The 26,626-nt window shown below is 42.1% G+C and overlaps 1 protein-coding gene and 1 long non-coding RNA gene across 2 annotated transcripts in view; one reads left to right on the top strand and one right to left on the bottom strand.

Moving 5' to 3' along the window:
- LOC131260218 (GDP-Man:Man(3)GlcNAc(2)-PP-Dol alpha-1,2-mannosyltransferase) overlaps positions 1–941 on the top strand; it is a 164,799-nt gene extending 163,858 nt beyond the window's left edge. Inside the window, exon 6 of the mRNA XM_058261904.1 lies at positions 932–941. The gene's annotated coding sequence lies outside the window, so the exon portion shown is untranslated. The remainder of the gene's footprint in view (positions 1–931) is intronic.
- LOC131260236 (uncharacterized) lies at positions 128–26,082 on the bottom strand. Its single transcript, XR_009178131.1, has 8 exons — positions 26,059–26,082; positions 25,814–25,979; positions 25,486–25,754; positions 25,303–25,425; positions 16,991–17,192; positions 16,856–16,931; positions 16,676–16,787; positions 128–214 (listed from the first exon to the last, which is right to left on the bottom strand). It is a non-coding gene; the product is annotated as an uncharacterized LOC131260236 (long non-coding RNA).
- Positions 26,083–26,626: the final 544 nt, after the last annotated feature.

Genomic DNA, 26,626 nt, shown 5'->3' with positions numbered 1-26,626 from the left:
AACGTGAACCGAAGGAAGGAAAGAGAAATCTATCATTAGAGCGAGAGGCATTGCTGACACACGGTAAGCTCCAGCCGCTCGAAAAAACGTTCGTTCGGTGTAAAAAGCTTCACGTGTGGCTCCTCGGTGTATCGGACGCAGCGACGCTGCGATGCTGTTATTGTGAAGAATTGTTCCATGTTTCCTGCACCACTCTGCCCGATGATGTCGTGGCCTGTTGAAGAGCAAACATACAACGGTATAATTGCGTGCCGAAAAACTCTGTATAACAAAGCAACCGTTGCTGATGTACAACAGTTTGTGAATACAGATTATACATTCTCCGTTAGTCATCAGAACTAAACGCACGTATTAACACTTTGACGGCGGGAGACGAAGATCTTCGTCTGTTTTTGACTCAACGTTGCCGACGAAAAGACGGACATGTACGATGCACGCATACCATTGCATAGTCGAGCATTTCGGTTCTTCGTTCGATTCGTCGTATCCGTTTCGATCGGTCGTTCGTTATCCATTGATATTGGCTATTTTTTTTTTTTTTTTGGCGGCTGGCCCCGGTGACAGTAGCTAGTTTTGGGTAAAAAACATCCGTCGTCAAAGTGTTAATACTTTGTTCCACAAATATAACCTTTTCCTTCCTGCACCAAGGCCGTTGCAAACCCAAGAAGCAAAGCGATAAAGGAGGTCGGCCTGCAGGCGGGGTACACCTCTGCGATTATTTCAATCGTGTCGTCATTAAAGGATGCTATTCTTGAGCCGTTGTCCACCGAAATGTGAGCAATGATGGCCCCATGGACCCAGGCCTTTCCGGCTTTTTCCGACCTGGACGGTGGTCAAGCAAAGGGTGGGCTTTCTTCCGAAGCAGTGCTCAGTTCGGCCATTCTGGCCAACCAGCGGGCTCAAGCGCTGGGACCATGCGAGACTGCCGTAGGGAGGCCCCCAATTATGCTCACGAAGTGGTCACCGGCTCCATTGTTTCTTCGCCGAGCCTTGTTGCTTCCCAGCACGATAGGCCTGTGCGTTTCTGGTTGCATCTTATGGGAATTGCACCGAGCGTCACCGTCGATCAAGTTATCTCATCAGTGCAACGAAGGTTTGACACCGGTGATGTGATCGCATTCTCACTTCTGGCGAAGGTTGTGAATCCGACGACTCGCAATGCACTCTCATTCAAGGTGCGGATCCCCATATCCTTCAGTGAGAAAGCTTTCTCTGTCGAAACTTGGCCGACCGGTGTCCGTGTCAGAGAGTTTGTGGTACATCCTGCCCAGTGAATTGCTATCGTCAGCCATCCTTACTGGACTCTCAATTCTCTCCTCTGTCGTCCCGCCGAATAATCGAATATCACAAACACACAGCGCCTCACAACGAAAACAGAACACTAATACACCCAGATACTCCTACCACTTCTACACCTGGAACCACCGCACTCAACGCACCCGGTAGCCCTTCGCACACCACTCTACCCGCCGCTGATCCGTCTCGTAAAAAGAGAAGAGGATCGTTAACTGCCGAGATCAGCCTAAACCAGCCGATACTAGACGGTTTCTTTCGGCCACAGTGAAGAATTTTAGCTTGATTCTAACGACCAAGTCTACGATCCTCGAACTCAATTTCTCGCACCGAATAATAACTATGCTGCCGGCTACACAAACCGTTACATCGCTACTCGACCCGACTCCGGTCCGACTACAACTGTCGATGTAACGAAAACACATAAAGCTGATATTGACTCAACGTTTCTGACTTCTTCTCAACGTCATCACGCTGTTCGTATGATGTAATTGTCATAACGGAGTCGTGGCAACATTGCCTCTTCTCCTTTATTCGACAATCGATACGATGTTTTTCGCAACGACCGCAATAATGCGAACAGCCAGAAGTCTAGGGGCGGAGGTGTACTCACAGCCACCAAATGTAAAGTCCTGTTGGAAATTTGTGAATCAAAAGCGAAAAACTACTAAAATGCCGTCAACTATGAGCCTTTATTCCGAATCTGCTGACAACGAAGCAGACATTTGTCGGTTATTAGCTAGGAAATTTAGCTCCGTGTTCATTAATGACACATTAGCTCCGATTAATGTTTCGGCTGCGCTACGTTTCTCATCGGCTGACGTGCTTGACATATCAGTACATGATATTATCATAACGAAAGACATAATAAAAAAAGCAATTAGCTGTATTAAACCGTCGCTTACCCCCTGGGCGTGGCACATCGATCACATTGCAAAGGTGGGTGATGACCTACAAGGTACATAGACAGATACACTGTGGTGCAAAATTGACCGGACGAATCTGATAGCTACGTTGAGTGGCTCGTTAAACTTGTTCAATTATTGTTTCCAACCATTATTTTTTAATATTCATTTTCCTTCGCTTAATAAATTTTTGACAATGTGGAATATTGTGGTAAAAAAAAATTTTACAACGAACCCTTGAAACCCGCTGTGCAAAATTCACCGGACATCCATTGAAACCGTCGCAAAAAACAATAATAATGCTGTAATGTTAATTTGATGTAATGTTATCTAACTTCACAAGTGCGGTGAAACTATTCGTAAAATGGCTAAATATCTTGATATTCCGAAGTCAACTGTATCGGAGATCATTCCCCGACAAAAAACCACCAGCGACATCAACATGTTCTTTCACAACAGAACAAGTGGTATTTGGCACAAGCTGTTAAAAAAGATTCGTTCATTAGTGGCGGAAAATTGAAATATGGCTGCCGATCTAGAACCCATCATAAAAAAACCTGTAAGCCGGTTCACCATCAGCAGAGTTTTGAATGAAATAGGAATCAAGTCGTACAACTCGGGAAAAACAATTTACAAGTGAGCAGAACAGATTGAAGCGTTTGGCCTACGCCAAGGAGCACGTAAACAAACCAATATCATACTGGATAAAAGTACTATGTACAAATGAAAGTAAGTTCAACGTGAGAGCTTCAGATGAACATTATAGATTTTGGAGAACTGATGGCACCGCTCTAGAAAAAAATAATGTGCATGGAACTGTAAAGCATGGCGGTGGATCAGTTATGGTATGTGGTGGTATGTTCTATCCTTGAGTAGCCACCATGGAGTTCATTGAAGAAATTATGTTCAAAGAAGACTACAGACATATTCGGGATAGTAATATCTCAAAATCGACCAGGAAATATCGGCTGTCCAGAAACTTTGTGTTTATACACGACAATTACCATAAGCATAAGTCGAAGCTTATGACGAAGTATTTGACAAAACAAAAACATGGTAGTTGTGATTAGAATGATATCACAACGCTGTTGCAACGTGACAGCAGAAGCGGCCCATGCAACAGCGATGGAGATGAGATTAGTGAAGAGAATGAGCCTCTTATATTACCAGAAGTTGGTGGTGCTTTTTCTCCTTCCCAAAACGAGGATTCCGACAACATTTATTTTCCATATCACAACTGTCATGTACGTCTGACAGCTGTCCGTCAACGAGAACTGCCAGTTAGGTGACCAACGGCTGTGAGAGTGAATAAACAGGCACTCTGTGCTCGATCGTCAAATAGCAAACACACGTCTTCCTTCCATAAGTTAGCAGCAAAAAATTTTAGAACCCTGAAGCGGTAGTGTTATGCATTCGAAGAACATCGAAAACGCGGGTATAAGTGGAGACAGTGTATCGACGAAAAAAAAAACAGCCCACGACCACAAACAATTTTCGAAAGGCTACATGCCGATAACGCAGGGCCATTTATGGGAGTATATTTTTTTATTTTAGTACACGCTTGAAGTAAAGATGTTGGCCCGAAGTAAAGATAACATTTGAAATGAACACAGACAGCACTATAGAAAAGATGCAAGACATTTTTGCCACTTTTGGCCTACCATTAATTCTAGTGACAGATAGAGGACCTCAATTCATGTCAGAAAAATTCCAATCATTTTTGAAATCTTACTAAATTATCACGATCCATCTAAGGCTGGTGTCAGTGCTTTACCGCACGATCTTTTGACAGACGAAAATGTATGGGATTTGACAGCTGCAAGGTTCGCACGATTTCTCCGCACGACAAAATCAAAATCATTTGATTTTATCGGATGGACGCATCCGATTTTATCTGTCAACAAAGTTGGACTTTATAAACTGGGAGTTGTGCCTTTCATCTAAGAAAAATAATAAAATTCATTTAATCGTCTTAGAATTTAAAAAATTACAGAAAAATTGGCGGACCTGTCGTCCGACAAAACATCGTGCGGTAAAGCACTGACACCAGCCTAAGGCTGTGGATCGTGTGGCGTAGTGTTGAGTAATCGGATCCGGATCGGATTCTAGGACCGGATCCCCAGTCGGATCAGTCCGGATTCAGTCTTCCGCTTGGGATCGTCTCGATCCCTGATCCGGACTTCGGCTTGGGATCGGGATCGGGATCGGGATTGGGATCGGGATCGGGATCGGGATTGGGATTGGGATTGGGATTGGGATTGGGATTGGGATTGGGATTGGGATTGGGATTGGGATTGGGATTGGGATTGGGATTGGGATTGGGATTGGGATTGGGATTGGGATTGGGATTGGGATTGGGACTGGGACTGGGACTGGGACTGGGACTGGGACTGAGACTGGGACTTGGATTTGCGCGACGGGGATCATCGGACGGCGCGGCACCATGCGTATCATCGCGCGAGCCGGTTTGGTAGGCCGGCGTTTTTACGAATCGGTAACGGGAAGCAGTGCAATTTGCGCATAGCGCTTAACCGTCACCAGTTCAACCGCCTACCCGGGTAGTTTTTGGAATTTTGTTTTAAAATAACTTTTGATTGGATTGACGTATCGGCATGAAACTTTTAGAATGCCTAGAAAAACTCATCATCAAACTCAAAACGATAGATTTGCTTAAGAAATAATTTTTATTCGCGTTTTTCGGTTGATATCCGTTAAACGTTCAACTGGACTACCAGGGTAGTCCATACATTTTGTGTGGGAGATTCCGTTTCCTGTACTTCAGATTAAATAACTTTTTATCTAAACGTCGGATCGGTTTGAAATTTTCAGTGAACATACTTGAGGGTGTTTCCTAAAATATTGTATAGGTCTTATAATTTTAAAAATTTATTAAGTATGTTAATTTGAGGTTCCGAAAAATTTCACCCTTCACATAATTTTAAAGATTTGATGTTAATTTGAGGTTCCAAAACATTTCACCCTTCATATTTATAACCCAAACCTGTGTAGCTCCAACATTTTAGATAGGAGTTTGCATTTTCTGTATTTCAGTATGCATATCTTTGATCATTCAAACTGAAGTACTTGCAATTTTCAGAAATTTATTCACATCTTTTTCCAAAAATTTTGTAGAAATGTTAAATGTTCAAATAAGATTGTTTCATTTGGAAACACTAATCATTTAATTTAAGCAATTATGCCATACGTTTAGGTCTGAAATTTTTAATCTAATATTAAATACAAGTATGCTACAGATCATTTTGTTCTGAAAATGTGCGCCACAAACACGTTTATTAATCCCCTTCTATTCAACTATGTGTGTGATTCGAGGCGCAACAAAAAAACCGAACAGGCACATAGAAGAATTACTAGGAATTGTATTTCTAACGAAAAAAGAAAAAAGTAAAGGGCAAAACCCTGATAACAGATGAAGAACAGCATGAAGATAGAATTGAGCGATTGAAAGTTTATTAGTGTTTACAATATTTTATGTAACTTTCGCTAAAGTTTCAAGTAGTAGAGTATCTACGACCAAATATATCAGTACTAAAATACAGAAAATACAAACTTCTATGTAAAATGTATGAACTGCACAGATAAATGGTTGTAGATATAAAAAAGGGTGAAATTTTTTGAAACCTCAACAACAACATAAAATTGAAGCTTTGAAAAGTAAGTTGAAGTATGTTTTTCATATGTTTGATTTGATAGAATTTGAAATATTTTGTATGAGTAATAAAAATGAATCAAATTTGTAAAATGTATCTTTGCGCTTTTAATTCCAGTTTGTCTTAAAATATCAGTTTCAAATATTTTAAATTTTTTACAACCAGATATAAATTTTACGTACACATTCTGTGTTCTGCTATCGTAAGTTATGAGTAAAAATTCAAATTTGATATAATACCAGAATTTTTTTTCTTATTTGTGGTATAAAAAATTTAATTACTTCATACCCTTCATCAACCCACTTTTTTATAGTCAACAAGGATTCGGATCGGATTCGGAGGATCGATCCCAAGACGAATCCGGATCGGTCGGATCGAGTCCCACATGGGAGCGGATTTTCACATCACTAGTGTGGCGTGCCAAAAACCGCGTGCTGGAATGTCAGCTTATGACCGCGTGCTGATACGTAACATAAGAGTGCGTGGGAGAGCTTTCCCTAGTCCCAGCACCAGCCCCAGCACCAACCCCAGCACTAGCCCCGGCAAGCAGCCCCAGCACCAGCCCCAGCACCAGCCTCTCCGGCATCTTTCAGACAGACAAAAATTACAAATAAACTTATAGTTGGCGCAGCCGTGCGGTAGAAACAGTACTTAAAACTGGTTCCAAGCAGTCCCGCTCGGCCCGTCGAGAGATGGCCGAAAGACTAAATACCACCTTTACATTATTTAATGGATTCAAATACATTTTGTACCGATCATGAGTCAGCTTTTCTTCATTCGTGGAACATTAGAGGCGTCAATAGTAACATCAATAACTTGAAACTTCTTATCAAAAAACACAACCCCAGCATCATTTCCCTTCAAGAGATTAAATCTCCTTCCATACTGCACTAATTCCCACTTTACCAATAAAACTCTTTTTAACATAGGTTTTAGCCGCGTCGTTTCGTTTCCGCGCATCGTCTCGACACGTAGGTGGTGTCGTTTTGGATCGTCGAGACGGCCAGCCATTTTTTCGCTTTTTTCAAAGTGTTGTTTACCTTTTGTATTTGACCGCGACGAGAAATCTGACAGTTCGTATCGTTTCCGTCCTCCCAATTAAAATACCTTCAATAGTTTGCCTATTCCAAGATTAAGAGTTCCGCCAGGTTAACTATACTCACTGTTGCAAATGCAACGTGAGTGAGAAAAACAAAGGAATTCTTTAAGAATTTCGCTAGTGGAATAAACTAAAAAATTAGTCCTTTATTCGTATTGGATTTTTTCACACTAAGTCTGTCACGTCTGTGGCCCCCCTTTATATCCTTTTGCCCGTGAGTTCCACGGGCAAAATAATACGTTGGTACTCAGCCCGTTACGTTAAGCTGCTATCGTTACAGGGTTTCTACAAACCATTTGTAACATTCTCCCCGGCAGTACACACACACACCCCTGTGTTGTGTGCTACTTAGACAACCGCAGCTTAATGTTTACAAACAGGCCAGCATCCGAAATCTGGGTAAAATTCGTGCCGGTCACAATTGTCGCTAAATATTTGTCTGTTTAGGCTCCAGCCACAGCGACCCGATAATTGTGCTCGTCTGGTGGTTTGAGCGCACCGATCGGCGGCACATCGTTTGGTGGTTTTGGCCGACGTAATTCTCCATCCAGCAGGATCGCGATTCGTCTGCTGATCACGCCGAAAACCGCCAGGAAAGCAGCCGAAATCCGAATAAAACTACCAGGATTGGTAGCAACACTGCTCCGACCGCTCGCTCCGACGGGATGCATCTCGATGCTGCTACTAATTGCAGCCACTTCTTCGGCCATCGCGATCGTGGGTTGCCGTTGCTGCTCCGGCGAGCCAAGAACATTATCGGAAGCGTGAAATTGCAGCGATGACGACGGGTCAAGCAGCGCAGGCGATTGTTCCTCCTGGACGGTCTCGAAAGGTAGCTGCCGACGCGCGTCCACAGCAGCGACGCGATTAACAAAGGCGAGTTTGTCAACCTCGTCATTCGTTGGTGCTACTGGATCGATCGGAATCGATAGAGAAGCCGATGATGCCCGCACCTCGCCCCCATGGCAGTCCCCGTCCGGCTCAGCTCCAATGGTGCTATCCGCAATGCCAGGTGCGATATCGATCGCAGTGAAGTGCTCCCGTTGTACCGGATGCTCGGTAACATGCACCGGTTGGGACACGATCGATGGCCCCGGAGTATTGTCGGAGGGTTCCGACCTTTCCTTACCCACTGCCACAAACGAAAGCGCCGCTGAAGCAAGTGTAGCTGCTGTGGATGCTGCTGGGGGGGCCACAGACGTGACAGACTTAGTGTGAAAAAATCCAATACGAATAAAGGACTAATTTTTTAGTTTATTCCACTAGCGAAATTCTTAAAGAATTCCTTTGTTTTCTCACTCACGTTGCATTTGCAACACTCACTATAAGCTACGGATAACACAAAAGTTGCTTCTCTAAATCAGCCTCAAAGTTCAGAAGAATCTTTCTGAGTCTCCAGCTTGAAATCCAATAGAAATTGATTGAGCAAAATTGTACAGTATACTATGTTACAAACATTGTGTAGTATAAATTGGTAATAAAACGAACGAAAAGAAGAAATTTGAGCAAAAATGTGCAATAAAGTTAGAAAAGACTGTTGTCATGCATCAACAAACAGTCATAAAATATAACAGAAATAACATTAAATACCAAAAACTTCTGAAAATAGTTCAACAAACCAAGTATTAAACCTGAAAAGCAAGTGTCCAACTTTACGTTTGGCTGGCAAAATTATGACTTTTTGCACTTTTTCGATCATTGCGCCGCTTGGTGTCCGATTTTTACTCTCTCTTTTTGAACATGCTTCATAGAAAGATAGACAAAGAAGATGTGGTAAGCGAAATTCATTGTTATCAATTCTAAGTACCCTAAAATTGATCGCAAAGCCATACAAGTGTTCTTTTTTCGACCGTCCCATTTACCGATTGGCACACTGTGCTAGTAAATAAAGTTTACTTTTATGTCTGAACTCGTACCATCAGGACGTGTGATTCTAATAGGTTATGGGCGCGGACCCAATTCCGTAAAGAAAAATTGGCCACAAGTTCATCAAATAATCTTCCATCCATCGAAAGGCTACTTGGTCGTGAAATTTGGCCCACTTGGAAGTAGGCCGTGGAAACCTTTCTCGAGCTGGAAGAACTGTGGGAAGCGGTAAAGCTTGAGGATGAAACAAAGGTGAACCAGCAGAAGTGTCGGAAAGCGAGAGCAAAAATCATTTTGCTTTTGGACCCGTTCAACTACGTTCACGAAAAAGATGCTCATACAGCTAGGGAGGTGTGGAAGAAACTGGAAGCGGCTTTCGAGGGCGCGGGACTAACGCGGCGCGTGAGACTTCTGCGAAAGTTCTGTAAACGACATAGTGAGTACAGCACACCTATTGCGTGGAATTGGTTTCGACATCAGCGAAGAGTGGATTGGCACGATGCTTCTAGCCATGATACCTGATGAATATAAGCCGATGAGTATGGCGCTGGAAAATTACGGAACAGCGATAACTGATGACATTATAAAAGAAGTTGCTGCAGGAAGGCTCATCGAACGCGTCATCGGAGAAGGCTGTTTTTCTTGGTACAGCAAAGCAAAAGTGAAAACCGGGACAACAAAATAGCGGTTCGTCGAAGCAGACAAAGGGACCTAACTGTAGACGATGCGGCAAATTCGGCCATATAGCCCAAAATTGTGCGATGAATTCTTCTTCGTTGAGCGCTGTGCTAGGAACGGGAACGATGAGCTGTGCGGACTATAGTGTGTGGTACTTTGATTCAGGGGAACAACATTTGAACATTTTACGAACAATCTAAATTTGTTGGAAAACGAATGTGCGTCAAGCGGTACTGTTAAAGCAGCGGACAAGCAAGCTTTGCAAGTTTTTGCGAAAAGTACTGTTAGTTTGAAAATGAAATGCAGTTCTACGAATACAATTGCAGTCGATTATCGATGAGTCAAATAGTTAGACGAGGCAAAGAAGTTCATTTTACTAACAGGGGCGTAAAAGTGATCGAATCGATGGACTTTTCTTTTGTAATTTAGAACTCAGGCAATATGCCGGACTCTCCTTCCCTTGGGAGGGAGCCCTCTTCCCCTCCTCCCAACGGAAGAACTCTTCCTAACTGGATGGAGGGGGGATCCTAATCAGGCATCTATTATATCTAGTTCTAGAAGCAGTCGAGGGCAACACACTGCCAAAAACCCCATTTATTGTTGGGAAAACAATTCAAAATTGTGTCGGCATACTTACAGAACCAGTCCTTGGAATGCCCCGGTCATGACCATCACCGACAAATGATCCGGATGGAACAGGAACTGGTAAAGCTACATTTGTGGATTATGCAGTTGCTCGATACGATATCCATCGTAAACAGCGAATTGTTCTAACGGCACTAATGAACCAGGACGTACCCCTTTCCGACCTCATGACATTAGTTAGCCCAGTAGAATTCATGACCGAAATGGAGCATAGGGAGCGAACCCTTCCCACTAACCGTAGTTTTCCTCGGAAAACCAACGGAAAGATCAGCATGGGGATTCTGGGTTTCATGAACCAACGAACGGTGGTCACGGGAAAGGGAATAATAGAGTTACATCTGGAAGTACCCATAGTTGAAACTAATAGCTATCAGACGATTAAAGGAGTCGTATCACCGCGCCTATCGGGTGACACTCTAATAATAACTGATCTTTACCGAAATATACTACTCATAAGAGAGGGAGAGAAGTTAGGATATACCCTCACAGAGGAAGAGTTAAATAAATGTCGAAAGTTAGGAGAGTTAAGATTATGTACAGTGAACCGGGCCACTCAATCATTAGAAAATAGTTTAGACTGTTTCCCTTCGCGTGGGTAGCCAATCAATGGATGTATTTTTCACCCAATGAGGTTATCCTGACCACTATTATAAACAAGACCCACACTCAACAAATAATAAAGGGGAGCGGGATAATACAACTAAAACGTGGTACTTCCGTGCACACGCCCATCATCGATATTCACTATAAGAAGGAATCAGATGCGGGAGAAGCGAGCTTACTTACGCAAGTAACAATCAATGTTCCAAAACCCAGTTTAGCGGGAATCGAAGTAGAGCGCGTGAAAGCATCAAACTTGTCGGCCGAAAAATACTCCTTTGCTGACCAGCGACAATTGTTCCAACTCGGTGTTGCAGTTCACCGGGCGCAGATCATTCAGAAGCAAAAGTAACATGGACACCCTCGAACGCATTTACAACACCCTGGAAGCGGCAGAGGGCCCGAAGGATGACCGGCGTTGGGGAAAGTACCCCATACCCAGCGTGACGGAATACCGGGAGGCGCTGGGAAGGGTGCTGGACCTTCTAAACAAACACCCGGAGATGGAGGCGCCACCGATCCTGGTGGAATCAGCGAAGAAATACGCCACGGGTTATATTGCGCATCCGGCAGGCATACGCGATCCTCGCCGACGAGGGGTACAACCTGATAAAAAAGTCCCTAGAGGGATAGAAACGTGGAAGGAAGGAGGAAAACGAGTTTAGAAGGTCGAGGAAGACGAGTAATAAAAGACGAATGAGTAAAGAGGAAAAAAAACATCCCCTCTCTCTACAATTTTTTATAAATCATGAAAGAAAAGATGATGCTATGAAAAAAAAAACAAAAACAAAAAAAACAAAAAAAAAAGGGAAATGGTCATTATACATTAATATTTATGATATTTAGGTTTTAGTTACATTATTCAACATATTAATTCAACAACATATATACATTAATATAATCAAATATTTATGATATTTAGGTTTTAGTTACATTCGATGTTATTCAACATATTCATGTTATTTAGGTTTTATTGACACAGTAACATTGTTATTTGACACAGTTTATTGAGTAACAATTTAAACATAGCATAGCAAGAATTATGAAGTAGATATAGTCATCCTCCTCAAATGAGAGTTTAGGGTAATGAATGAAGTAGAAAAAAAAAGACACAAAATAGAAAATAGATATCCTCCTCTAGCAAGAGATTAAGGTAATGAAGAGGCAGAGCAAATAAATTACATACCGCAAACATAGCGAAGGAGCCAAAAGATGCTCATATAAGGATAGTTAGGGACAGTAGGACGCGAAATGAAAACGCAAAGGAGCCAAAGATGCTCAAGTAGGGATAGTTAGGGATCGAGATGCTTAAATCCTAGGGAATCGAACAGGCTCGAACCAACGATAGTCTTAGTGAAAGGGGTCAACTCTCAGAGCCATTCGATACCCATAGTCGATTAACATCGGGTAGAAAACTTAAATCTTAAATACCGCAAATAGCGAAGGGGCCAACGATGCTCAGTTAGGAATATTTAGGGACAGCGCATAAATCCTAGGGAATCGAACGGGCTCAAACCAACAATTGTCTTAGTGAAGGGTTCAACTCCCAGAACCCTTTCGATACCCATAGATTAGCGTCTGATAGGGATAGAAAAATGCTTAAATCCTAGGAAGTTGAACGGGTTCGAACCAAAGAATGTATAAGTGGGTGCAACTCCCTGAATTTCTTCCTAGTTGAGTAGCATGAGGCAGAATAAGTAAGATACCGCTCAAAATAGCGAAGGAGCCATCGTTGCTCAGTATTATAGGAAAGGAGGGCAAACCACGGACACCCACCAACAGGATAGTTTCAGAAAAGCAAGACTATAAGAAATTAGAATTACAATACCGCGATAAATCGCGAAGGGCCAAACACATTGTAAGAAGAAACCGACAAAATGCAGATTTGTCATTTTATTATTAATATGGTACCTTAGAATTAAGGCAGCGTAAGGTGATCTCCCGCAGTCATCTAAGGGCAGGACTTCCCCGAAAGCCCCAACGTGCAACATCCATGCGCAACCACGTAGATTATTAGGAGACCAAAGGGCAGGACTTCCCCGAAAGCCCCAACACGCAGCGATTACTTAGACTACTAGGACATCAAAGGGCAGGACTTCCCTGAAAGCCCCAACGTATCGCAACCACTCATCATGCGCAACCACTAAACGGGCAATCCGACTCTCGACAATCCGGACAAGTATACATCCGGATATGTGGAAGACGGGCTACACGAGATTCCTTGAAGGACGCTTGAAGGAAGATCACGACGCATCGCGACGAACAGTGCATCGGTAGCTGAAGCCCAACGAAGGACGACATGGACCATCCCCGTAGAACAGCTCTAGAACTCTCTCTCCTAGACCGTTCTCGAGCTCGAATAAGTGTGGGGGGATGCAGCGACCCACAGGACCGGACTACAGTTAGAACCAGCCGTGTCGCTAGGCACCACCGTGCAGCTAGCTCAGATCTCCCTCTTCTAGATAGATCTTTGAGCTCGAATAAGTGTGGGGGGATGAAGCGACCCAGCTGGTCCACCACCCTGCCTTCCCCTAGGCCTTCCCACCCGTCAGCAAAAGACCGAAGGGCGCACCAGCCAAGCGGCCGCTCGAGTTAGAGAATGCACCGAATCAGGTTACATCCTGTGTTGGCCAAGCTGGGCAAGAGAATGCAGGTCACGACGTGTTTCATCAACGACGCGTCGAAACAAAGCCAGACCACGCGTCAGCAAAATGCAGCCGCTGCGACACCGCCTGATTATGGAATGCTCCGAGAGGTGCGAATGTATGCGCCGAATGCTCGGAACCCCGACAGCGTCGATTCGGGTTACATCATGAGTACGTCGCTTAGGCTAGGAATCCAACTGGACAAGATAATTCCTGTCGCAACATGTTCTGATCGGCGATGCAGACAAAATGATGGAAAGGCTGCGGTAGCTGGTTTCCTTTCGAAACGTGGGATGCGCTGCGGTGGACGGTTGTGCACATCGGTTATGTTTGGGCGAAGCCGGGTGGGTTGATCAACGGGGGACTGAAGAAGGGTATCGGCTCAGCGGGGTTAGCAAAATAGTACATAAGGAACCAAAACTGTATAATAAAGGCTCGCAGTTTTGACCTGGAAGTGCCAGGGAACAGTAGAATCCGAAATTCGTCGACTTTTTATTTAAAGGTCCTCACGTCGTCAGTCCGATTCTCCGATTTGTGGAAGTTCTCTTCGTGCAGAATAACTATCGCTTAAGATAATAGGAAAAAAAGCCATTCTACCTGGCTACTCGGGTCGTTTCACTCTATTATTATTTGATCGACCAAAATCCACTTTCCTCAAGAGGTTATGGGCCCAGCACCTACGTGTGTCGACATTTGATAATTGTGTGTATCTGCTGTTGGTAATCGTGAGAAGATGAGGGACCGGGAGTCGGAGCTTATGCGAATCCCGATGTTTGACGGCACAAATTTTCCATCGTGGAAGTTTCGCATATAAACCGTGCTCAAGGAGCACGATTTGTTGGAATGTCTGGAGCTTGAGTTGGAAAAGGTGGAGGCACTGACTATCAAGGAGGAAGACAGCGATGCCGTGAGAAAACAAAAGGAGGAAGCTGCGAAGAAGCGTAAAAAGAAAGATCGTCGGTGCAAATCTTTTATTATCTCCCATATATGTGACAGCCAATTGCATACTGCAATTCAAGACCAGGCTACGCCAAAAGCCATGTGGATGGCTTTACACAAGGTGTTTGAGAGAAAAAGTGTCGCGAACCGATTGCACCTGAAGAAAAAGATGCTCACATTGCGACATGAGAGTGGAACGAGTTTGCAGGATCATTTTGTCGTTTTCGATCGGATCGGGCGTGATTACAAATCAACAGGCGCGGTAATTGACGACATCGACATAGTGTGCCATCTCCTGCTAACGCTTGGGCCGAAATTCGTGACGGTGGTAACGGCGTTAGAGACGATGCAAGAGAAAAATTTAACAATAGAGTTTGTTAACTGCCGGCTTCTGGACGAGGAGATGAAAGGTCGAGGAAGAGAGATCGGTTTAGGAACAGCGAAACGCGAGCCTCGTGAACCAGCCGCGTTCATTGGAAATCCAACAAAATTGAAAACCCAACAAAGCAGTCAAATGCCCGGAACGCATGAAGAAGAAAAGTGACAGAAAGAAGACAAGTGCGAACGTTTCAGAAAACAATGGCAGTGGTTTATGTTTTGCTGTTGGAAATACTAGTGAAAGAAAGATTACATGGTTGGCGGATTCTGATGCATCAGAGCATATGACGAACGACAAAAGCGTTTTCGATGTGTTAGTTCCTTTGAAAGAACCGATGGAGATTGCAGTTGCGTTGAATGGAAAATCCGCCATTGTAAAACACAGCGGTACGGTAAAAAAGATCACAACAGTTGGTAACGTTAAACGCGAGTGCACTTTGAAGTACGTACTGTATGCTCCGGAACTGCGTTGCAATTTGTTCTCCATTCGTAAGGTTGACATGGCAGGCATGGAAGCTATCTTTAAAAATGATTGCGTGAAAATCATGAACGATGATTGAGTGGTTGCGTGTGGTCATAGGCATGGTGCACAATACGAGATGGATTTTTACGTAAAGAAAGCAGGAGCTTCGTTTTTTTACTCGTGCGGGAAGATTCACAAATGCAACGAACTATGGCATCGACGCTTTGGTCACTTGAGAGAAATAAAAATATAAAAAAAACTCATCAAAAAGAAGATGGTAAAAGGAATTGACAAGCAGCCTACTGGCGACGAGGATGGGATGTACTGCAAATCTTGCATCGCAGTCAAGCAGACTCGGAAGCCGTTCATTGAAGGTGTTGGAAGATCATCTCGCGTGTTGGAGCTGATTCATACAGATGTATGAATATGGACCTGTGACGCCGACAGCCCATGACGGAAGTCGTTATTACGTCAGTTTCATTGATGATTGGAGCGGGTTCACCATAATCTTCCGGATGGAGTCCAAGAGCGAAGTGCTGGAATGCTTCAAACGTTACGAAGCGATGGTTTCAGCAAAGTTCGAGCGAAGGATGTCACGCATCAGGTGTGATAATGGTGGTGAGTACCACAAGGACGCTTTTGATCGTTTTTGTAGGGCGAAAGGTATCCAGATGGAGTGCACTGTGGCGTATACACCAGAGCAAAACTGCGTCAGCGAAAGGATGAACCGTACTCTTGTAGGTACGTGCAATAATCTTTGGTGCCAAAATGGACAAGCAATTCTGGTGTGAGACTATCGAGACGGTGGCATATCTTGTAAATAGAAGTATAGCAAGTGCTCTTCAAGATGGCAAAACTCCTGCGACTCGCCATCATCTTCGCAGTTACGCGTTTCCTTAAAATGCTGTACGGACTTTAAGCTCCAAACGGACCATAAGCCCTTGTTGCGAATTTTCGGTTCGGACCTGTGTATACGGCAAACCGGCTCCAAAAGTTCGCATTAACGATCTGCAACACCGCTGACCTATCAGAGGCTGCAAATATATAATATGGTCCAGATTGGACCGCTTGGAAACCAATCACCATGTATGAGAAAAAAGCTGATCTTTCAGATGTCGTAAGACCCATGAAATGAAATGGAAACCGCCGACCCATCTGGAGCAAGCGCAACCGTAACGCGACTTTTTTGATTAATAAGTGCTATGCTAGCACCGATGAATACATGTTCCATACTTCAAGCAACAGTTGTTTTAGGTAAACCATTTTCATTTAAACAGTAAAGTGCACGGATTCCAGTAAAAACATATTCATGATATTACCAGCAATAATCTTTGTAAACAAAATAACCTATTGATTATGTTGCAAATGTTAAGTTTACATCGAAATTAATTAAGTTAATGTAACAAACTTCATCGCAGAAACATTAAACAACCTTGCCCGTTTAAAAATAATTTATCACTGTTTTGATAGATGAGTAACGTAAAACATTAGCTTACCGCGCAGCACTTCGAAGACATCCTTTCTGAACAGTATTAAAGTACTCTTTTGCTAAATTAGGATTGGAAAAAAAATCTGACAGGAAAACCCTGTGTAATCTACGCTGTAGCACTGTAAAGATAATAAAGACTGGCATTAGTCCTCTGAGCACATGACACTTGTTAGCAACAGTAATTTACCTTATTTCATATCCCTAAATTGTATGATCATATTTGTGGTACACTATAGCTGGACATTCCGCGACAAAATCTTAAACTGCAAGAAAATTTTAAAAATTAGACAATGACAGAGATTAACTATTCAATCATACCAACCTTAACAAATATTTGTTACTCAAACAACCAGATGATTCAAATTTGATCAGTTATTGCTAGCTGCTTTTCTTATTTATAGCTTTCCTTAGTTAAACAAACACACAGCTTCATAGTTTACTGTTTGAAACACATTAGGAATAGTTTCGCACGTGCATGAATAGTTTCTCCAAGATGGGTTTGATAACACTGTATGGCACTGCAGCTGAAATGAAAACATCTTGTAAATTCCTTGATCCATGCAACTATAGTGAGTAGAAACAGTATTCGTATAGACGAATATTTGTTGGAAGGTCCCGATTTAATAGTGTAGTAGGCGCTAAAAAACCAATGGTCACATCGATTGTGGCAATGGTCAAGGCACTATCATTGTTTGATAAAATTAAAAAATTATAAAATCTTTAAAACAAATTAAAAACTAAAAAGATAATATTTTGCTAGCTCAAAAAGTAGTTTGCTAGTACAGTAGAAGCAAGTCTAATCGGAAATTGACATATTATTTCAATTTGAATGAAATATAGCAAACCAAGGCCTAGAATTAACGCGTTAAACGCTTTTTTATGGCCGAGGAACCGACAGAGCCGTTTTTGTGGGGAAACCAGGTTATTGGGACCGACAGCACATTGCATTTCTTAAAAGAATATCGTCGATGCGCATGAACCTTCTGTTTAGAATTTGAATTGGAACCTTCTGTTTAGAATGCGTCGGGAAATGAACAAAAGTTTGAGAAAAGCCTTTGTTTTACAAAACGAGAAGTTAGGACTTCAAGAAAGATTCATATTAAAACAAGAGAACGGCAAGAGTTGTGGCTTCTTTACAATGTCCCATAACAACTCCATTCGCTCCCGCAGCGTCCAGATATAAACCCGAACATCTATGAAAGATCTTACATGATTCTATTCGTAAACGGAGAAGCATGAGTTAAAAGGTCCATTGCAAGAAGAATGGGACAGAATTCCGCCTACTGTCACGGCAAATTTAGTCAACTCCATACCGCTAAGACTAAGAAGTGTCATTGAAACAAAAGGATACCTTAAAAAAATTGTATCTTAACGCATGACGCTGGTTTTCTCAAAAACAAGACAACAACCCGAAGTAGACGAATAATTTTTGCGTTCATAATAAATACTTTTTTATCATTTTTTTCCATTGACACCTGTGTTTTAAAGTTTTACTAGCAAAATTGAATGATACTTAAGAATCGACCTCTACCGAACATAGCCGTTTAAATGAATATTCCATATTCCAAAATATGGGCTTTCCAAGAAATCTTCGTCTAGACCAGGGGTCGGCAAAGTCCGCCCCGTGGGTCAAATCCAGCCCGCCAACTGATTTTATCCAGCCCGCAAGAAAACTTTAGTACTTCATACAAAAAGTGTTTAGTTTGTTTTCTTACATAATAAGTATACAAAATAAGTATGAAAATGTTTAAAAAGGTTTAACGATAACATTTCTGCTGTTTTATCTTTAACTACTTTTTAAGCACCTTAACTATTTAGAAAGTTGATACTCCATTCAACAGGGTACTAATTTGAAAACATCAAATCATCGTTTAAGGTATCCGGCCAGTGCTTCCGGTTTCTTTTAAATCATCTGGCCCTTTTTAGTAATTGTATGCCGAGCCCTGGTCTAGACGAATACTTTTTGGACTCGCTGTATCAAGTCGTTGTGCCGATTATTTTAAACTTCTTCACACTTCGAGGAATATATCTTTACAAAATGCTAATGTTTGACCTGCGGGAGTTTGATATACTCTATCGACAAATTTTTTGTTTTTGGCGCTGGCAAAGAAGAGCATAACCGTTGCCTGCTAGTATTTTTGCAGGACCGGAGGGTTCTATTCACTGAGAGACATCCAATGTTTTCCACTTTTTGGGTGACCAGCCAAAGAATTGCTCATCGGCACCGGCAACAAGGTATTGATGCAAAACCTGCACCTTGAAAACAAATTAAACACAACCTATATCTCTACGGCATTCACAGAAAGTGTTTTCCATCGAAATTCAGCTCATCTAAAGCGTATCGACCACTCGGTTCATCACCGGACGGATCATGAATCAGTTCGAAACACAGAGAGAAGTCCATCATAGTATCCATCTACCGAGATATCCGGGGTGGCAGTACCTTTTCGAAAGCTAGGTCGAAATAATAAACTCGCCGTCCTTTAAAACTAGATGATTACGTCGAATAACGGAACCCGACGTCTCGAGAAAAATAGGTGATGCGGCTCCTGGTGCAATTTGTCATTGGAAATAAAATAATGAATTAACGTAACAAAGGGCTCGACAAAATAAAGGTCTGTAGAGATCTTGGTTTGACATCTCGATCGACTGGAGCTAGATTCACTCGCAGGACACTGAAATAAAATAGGAAACGACTGCCAACTGCGTCGGAGCCCACAGGAAGATAGGGATAGGATTTAAGGATCCGCGTCCGAGAGCACACGCTCTCTTTGATCACAGACCGCCGATGTGAACACTACGTTAATAAACTGAGATAAGCCAGACAAATAAGCCGTGGGTTCGAATCCCAACCGATACCGGACCCTCCCCTGTACGAGAGGACTGACTATCCACGTACAACAGGGAAACAAGTCTCGTAAACCCTTAATGGGCAGACATGACCAAGAAGTCGTTACGCCAAGAAGAAGAAGAAGAAGAAGAAGAAGAAGAAGAAGAAGAAAAAGCCAGACCAACCTCACAGTGGTGACCCCGACGTGATCGTGCGGCGTTTCGTAACGGGTCCAATAGGTTTTTTTCTCGTGCATGGTGTAGTGCAAAAGGCGTGAAACAGTCCACGTGTACCCTCATCATCATGCATCACCTGCCAGCAGCAAGAACACCCGAACCGGCAGAGCCCCGGCAAGTGCCAGTGAAAAAGGCATCACCTGCTAGCTCGCCACTAGTGAAGAAGCGCGCTTATCTAAGCTGCTGTACCATGTGGAAATGGGGGATAGATCACCATCCGAGCTTTATCGGCACATGGTTCAGCTTACAGGTCATTCGGCCGATCTTTCCAGTACGCTAATACAAAAGCTTTGGAAATCGAGGTTGCCAAAATCTGTAGAAATCGCCCTTATTGCGGTAGACTCAAAAGATCACGCCGAACAAATGAAAATTGCCGATAGGTTGTGGGAATACACCCAATCGGGTGGCATAGCTGCAATGGATGCAATTCCTAAACATACTTTGCTGTCAGATACTTGTCGGCAACATAAAAGGCAACCACGATCTCAAAATATAAATAGATCGAAAACAAGGTATAACAAAGGATCATCTCAACGGCGAGAACATTCACTTTGCTGGTACCACCACAAGTATAGAAAAAACGCAAAGAAGTGCAACAAACCATGTGCGTTTGTCTCAATGCATAGCGACAACACAATTCCTTTAATCATAAAAAAACTAAATTGCTCCAAAGCTGCGACGGATAACCAACGAGCAGTGTTCAGCTCTTCACCACGTCTTTTCATCAGCGATGAAAAAACGTCATTCACCTTTCTGGTGGACACCGGAGCTGACGTATCCGCCGTTCCACAAAACCTGGTTGGCGCCGTAGCCAAACCAGTCGATCACGTGCTAGCAGCAGCCAACCGCAGTACGATCGCTACATTTGGCATTAAGCCAATGCAAGTTAGTTTAGGCCTAAAATTGCATTGCATTGCCATCACAGCAGTTAATCGTCCTATAATAGGGGCTGATTTTACAACACGATTTGTTAGTTGATCTTAAGGCACGTCGTTTAATTGATCTAACCACGAACATAATTACAAAAGCAACTGCAGCGACGGTGAACACTCCAACTCCCAAACACTTTTCTGTTGAGGCTAACGAATTTTGGGAAATCTTAGGACAATACTCTTTACTAATCGAACCTCCAGATTATAATGACGTGCAAGTAATTATGTGGGTGTTGCATTACATTGAAACAAAAGGTTCACTACCTTTTGCTAAACCACGTCGTCTCCTTCCGGAGAAGCTAAAGATAGCTCAGGCAGAGTTTCAACATATATGCGATAACAACCCTGGATCGTTATCCTATACCACACGTGCAAGATTTCACTATGAACTTGCACGGGTGCAAATTTTTCTCTAAATTAGACATTGTTCGGGCATACCATCTGAGGAAGACATCCACAAAACAGCGATCACCACTCCGTTTGGATTGTTTAAGTTTCTCAGGATGCCATTCGGCTTGAGAAACGCGAGCCAGGCCTTCCAAAGGTTTATGAATACCATGTTTAGAGATGTAGATTTTGTGTTCGTCTACATTGACGATATTCTAGTAGCAAGTCCGTCAAAGGAAACGCACTTTGAACACTTAAACAGTGTTTAAGCGTTTGGTTGAACATGGCATCAAAATCAAGACATCCAAATGTGTTCTTGGTGCATCATCATTAGATTTTCTCAGCCACAAAATTACAGAAAAAGGGATAGCCCCTTCTTCTTTCAAAGTAGAGGTCATTCGAAATTTCCCTTCTCCAACATCCATCAAACAAGTGGAACGATTGGCAGGCATGTTTAATTACTATCATCGTTTTATACCGCACAAGTTGTCGAACAAGTTGAGACCCCTGTATCAACTCATTGCCAAACATAACAAAAAAGGGAGCAAACGCAACTTTGAATGGTCAACAGAATGTGAGGAAGCTGTGTCCTCAGTAAAAGATGAACTTTCAAAAGTCGTCATGTTAGCTCATCCCCAGACCAACGTGAACTACTCCCTAACGACCGATGCATCAAACTATGCTGCCGGTGCGGTATTACAACAACTCTACAATGGCGAATCTCAGCCACTGGCATTTTTTTCAAAATTACTCACACCTACCGAGCAAACTCTCTAACGAACGTAGTTAGAGAGTTCTAGCCACCAAGCAATTTCGATATTTTCTCGAAGGAAGAGAGTTCAAAATATTGATGGATCACAAGCCTCTCACAATGGCACTAAAATCAAATGCAGAAAAGTATCCACGGCAAAGCAGGCATCTCGATTATATACAGTCTATCAAGAAAGTATCCGTACAGTCATCAATTTCAACTTTAAGCCTAGTTATCTCAGCAACTACGTGACCTAGGACAATTATTTAAACGACATATCGTAGATAAACTTCTATTCTATCCAATGAAGTCTTAACATTTCGAGAAAGTTACTTGTAGGTCACTTTGTTCTATAGAAACCCAAAAAAAGGCTCAAAATCGATGACAAAAAAGTATCCGTACATGATGAGTATTGATGATGTGCCATCCGCACATGATGTGCCAATATGTTGCAATCAATGTCACTTGCCTCAATAATAACCTACAAGTGCCAAGGTATCATTTCTACCACTTTTTTATAATAGTTCTAAAGATGTCTACTAAGATCAACATAATGTCCCGTTGATGGTAAATCTAGGTATCTTTCGACAAATGTTGTATAGAGATCGATTCCGGAGACTTTGGGAGTATCGTTAACACTTGTACGGTCTCATAAAGTGGTCACTCTTAGACAATACATGGCCTATTCTAGAGATCGTTATTTTACTCAGAGAACATATTATTGAACATTTAAAGTTTATCCTAGGCATGGCTTGTCCAAGTGACAAAATGGGCGAAGTAGACTATGTCCCACAGATGATTCATACTTAATTCAATATTTCCAGTTCGATTAATCGCCTTGGAACACCATAACACAAACTCTCAACTACTGTGTTTTATCGTTGGAACAACGTTGCTCGTACTGATGGTTGAGTTCGACATCTGGTGTCTATTGTTATTCGTTTTTGGGCAAAATTGCTTAATTTTGTCTGTATTAAGTCTGTATATAGTGTATAAAACACTGTGCCGACACGGCAATGGCATCAAAATACAGCGATTTGCAAATCCCCAGTCTTCCTTATTCTTTCCTTAGAAACGAAAAATTTGCAACGTACAATTATGCAATGTTATTGTTTTTTCCAATAAACCTTCTTAAGAGTTGTAATCCAAATCATATGATTGGTGATCTAGACACTTCGTTCGTCATGTTTAAAAACTCTAAGTATGGAGGACTTCATAGCTTTTCGAGCAATCACCCCCTCATAGCGATTGAGTAACCACGAAAGATGTCTGTTTGCAGGGTTTAGTCTAGTTGCATCCTGGTTAATTCGACAAATTATAAGTTCCTGAGACTTAGCATGAGATTTTTCACAGAGTTCATAAACTTGCCAAGTTAGGTTCCCTTTACATCACATGAAAAAGATAGTTCTCTATCGGTTGCAGCTGTTTGCCTAGTTTCACCGGCCATTTCACGTTAAATGATGATATAAAATGGTTGCCGCCATACTATTAGACACTTGATAACTCAAAATAATGACTAGGTTGATATTTTGCCTACTAGAACCTCACCAAACCGGTGTTTTTCTTCAAGAAAAGTGGGTGTACGGATACTTTTTTGTCATCGATTTTGAGCCTTTTTTTTGGGTTTCTATAGAACAAAGTGACCTACAAGTAACTTTCTCGAAATGTTAAGACCTCATTGGTTAGAATAGAAGTTTATCTACGATATGTCGTTTAAATGGTTGTCCTAGGTCACGTAGTCGCTGAGATAACTAGGCTTGAAGTTGAAATTGGTGACTGTACGGATACTTTCTTGTCAGACTGTATCTCAATACACAGCATACATTCAATACGGAGCTAGGAGCTAGCAACAAGGTAGCCAACTGCTTGTCTAGAATTGGAGGTGTGGATTCTGTAACTGAGGTACCATACCAAACATTTTCAGACGAACAAAAGATGGACACTCAGTTAACGAAACTGATAGGGGAACCAAAAGGAAAAGCAAGTTACAAACTTACTAAAATACCTCTGAACAAGCTCGAATTAGCTGTCGAATCATCAACAGGGAAACAAAGATTGTATGTCCCTTTGTCTCTGCGCGAGCATGCCTTACAAGGAATCCACAATAACTCCTATCCAGGCTTTCGGGCCACTAGAAAGCTCATGTCCAAAAGATACTTCTGGCCTTCCATGAACAAAGACGTCGGAATTTGGACACGTGCTTGTGTTGGTTGACAGAATGCCAAAGTAACGCGCCATACTTGTTCACCCTAAGAGGAATTTGTCAATAGATTGGAAATGAACAATCCACAATCCAATGGCATGGTCGAAATGTTTCATCGCCAGTTAAAAGCAGCCATCATGGCAAATGAAAATTGCATACAATGGACGAGACGCTTGCCACTTGTTTTGTTGGGCATTCGACTCTCGTTCAAAGAGGACATCAAAGGATCTTCAGCAGAGATACGGTCAGAGTCGGTATACGGTCAGAGTCTTAGACTCCCCGCTGAAATATTAATACCATCCACTGACACCAGCGAAGAATGACCCCCCTGATTTCATCCTCACTCTGAAAAATGCCTTTAAAGAAAAAAAACCCGAGCCTCCGAAAAACAAAACTACCCCCAACAACTTTATTCCAAAAACCCTGAAAGATTGCGAACAAGTGTTCGTACGGGTGGATAAAGTGAAGACGGGCCTGCAGTGTCCTTACGAAGGACCCTTCGAGGTGGTGTAGCGCTTCAGATTTTTTGTTGTAAACACGAAAGGAAAAAGTGAATCAATTTCCATCGATTGCCTTAACCCAGCATTCCGTTCGGAAAGCATGCCAAAGATCAGACAAGTTGAGAGGACTATTGGGGGAGTGCGATTTCGCCTTAATTCATAATCATAATGTCGTGACTCCGTCACTGGTGGGGAGTTCTGTAGTGATCTTGGTTTGACATCTCGATCGACTGGAACTAGATTCACTCGCAGGTCACTGAACTAAAATAGGCCACGACTCCCAACTGCGTTGGATACTACAGGAAGATAGGGATAGGATATGAAGATCCGCGTCCGAAAGCACACGCTCTCTTCGATCACAGACCGCCGACGCGAACACTACGTTAATAAACTGAGATAAGCCAGATAAACCTCACAGGTCTATCGGTATCCAATAACGGCACATGTGCCGTCTCGGATTTTTGGCGTCATGCGGATCAGCAGTATAGTTTGTTGATGAACTAATCAGTCTTCAATCTTTTAAACCACATTTTTGCATCAAATTATATTAAACTAACCTAACAAACTTCATCGCAGAAAAATCAATTCACATTGCCCGTTTAAACATAATTTCCCATCATTTTGCTGGATGAGTAATCCATATCACATTTCCATAGTTCAATTACGAAATACGGTTCAAAGCGGCAGTTGAAAAAATTGTGTACTGTTCGCTAAAACAATATAATGATAACATAGATTTTTAACAGTCAATTTAACACACTTATGTTTTGAGCAACATATATGTTACTATCTCACCTTATTTCATGTCCCACAGAGAGTGATTATGGTGAGTAAAACCAAACGACACTTAGGCATGCTTTAGATAGGCAATACGCGACACACTGAAACATGCAAAAAGTACCGGAAGTTCCAGTTGAACTGAATAAAAAAAAGTGTAAGTTTGTTGCTTCGTTATAATAAGTTATTCATTACACTTACCAATATTCAGCTTATAGTTGTTTTTGGTACAATTATGGTATAGTTGCGATATTCATTAGCAATGTTATGATCTCAACGCCATGGTTGCGGATGAAATTATCGTATAAACAACATAGAACCGCAAACAATGCGGATTTACAATCCTACAATTGCCCATGATTCCTTACTTTTCATGATTCAGCCAGTGAGGTTATGTGGTGAACAGATGGAATGTAATGTAACGTGTTAGATTCATAAACTTCATGATTTCCCGAAGTCCGAACACAATACTGCAATAGAAAAAATCAAATTACAAAATGATAACGATTATACGTTTAACAACACTAACCTTATAACATCTCAGCAACTTCGGTTGGCGATTCATAGGCGACCAGCAATGAATACACATTCCATCGGTTCCATTCCATTCGATTAAATTTTTCGTTGTTCCAAGTTATTCAAATTGTTACACTTGACAAAGTATTTTATCACTGTTTCGGGCGCAGATGTTGTTCCTAAAAATATAATACGGCTAGAATAATACAGCACGTAAAATGTTTGCCCGTAAATTCTCAACAATAAAACAATCCTCACCTTTTCCTCATGATTGCGTTATCCACAAATTCAAACAATTCTTCTTTTTCTTCTTACGAAAGCCATTGATTCCATATTTTTGCTTTTTGAACCAGTTCATATCCAAGAAAACTTTCTCACTGCCTACTGTACAACACAATCACCGAAAAAATGCCACTCTGCAAATCCGGTTAGCAACCGATCGCTTCATTGCTATTCACACAATCAAATCATGCTTCAAGTTATTCAAACTGTTACTGCTTCTGTTACTGGTTAGGTTATGATCACGACGGCAAGGCTGCGAAATAAACTATCACATAAACCACAGAAATTCAAATAATCCATCCTGTTCTAACGAATGCGATTGACACCATCCTTGGTGCTTTTCCAGCACGTGCACAACGGAGTACTTTCTCACTGCCTACTCTACAAATTGCATGTACAGTTGGTCCCCGCAGTACGCGATTCTTTACAACTGACAGCTCATAGCGTTGGTTGAGTTCTGAAGAGTCAATTTTACTTTGTTTTGGTAAAATGAAGTTTTTAATATACACTTTTTAACAGAGACATAATTATGCAATGTAAGAAA

Source organism: Anopheles coustani, chromosome 3 (assembly GCF_943734705.1).
Source record: "Anopheles coustani chromosome 3, idAnoCousDA_361_x.2, whole genome shotgun sequence".
In the NCBI taxonomy this organism is placed as follows: domain Eukaryota; kingdom Metazoa; phylum Arthropoda; class Insecta; order Diptera; family Culicidae; genus Anopheles; species Anopheles coustani.
Note: the sequence above shows the minus strand (reverse complement) of the source record. Positions and strands in the feature narration are given on the sequence as shown.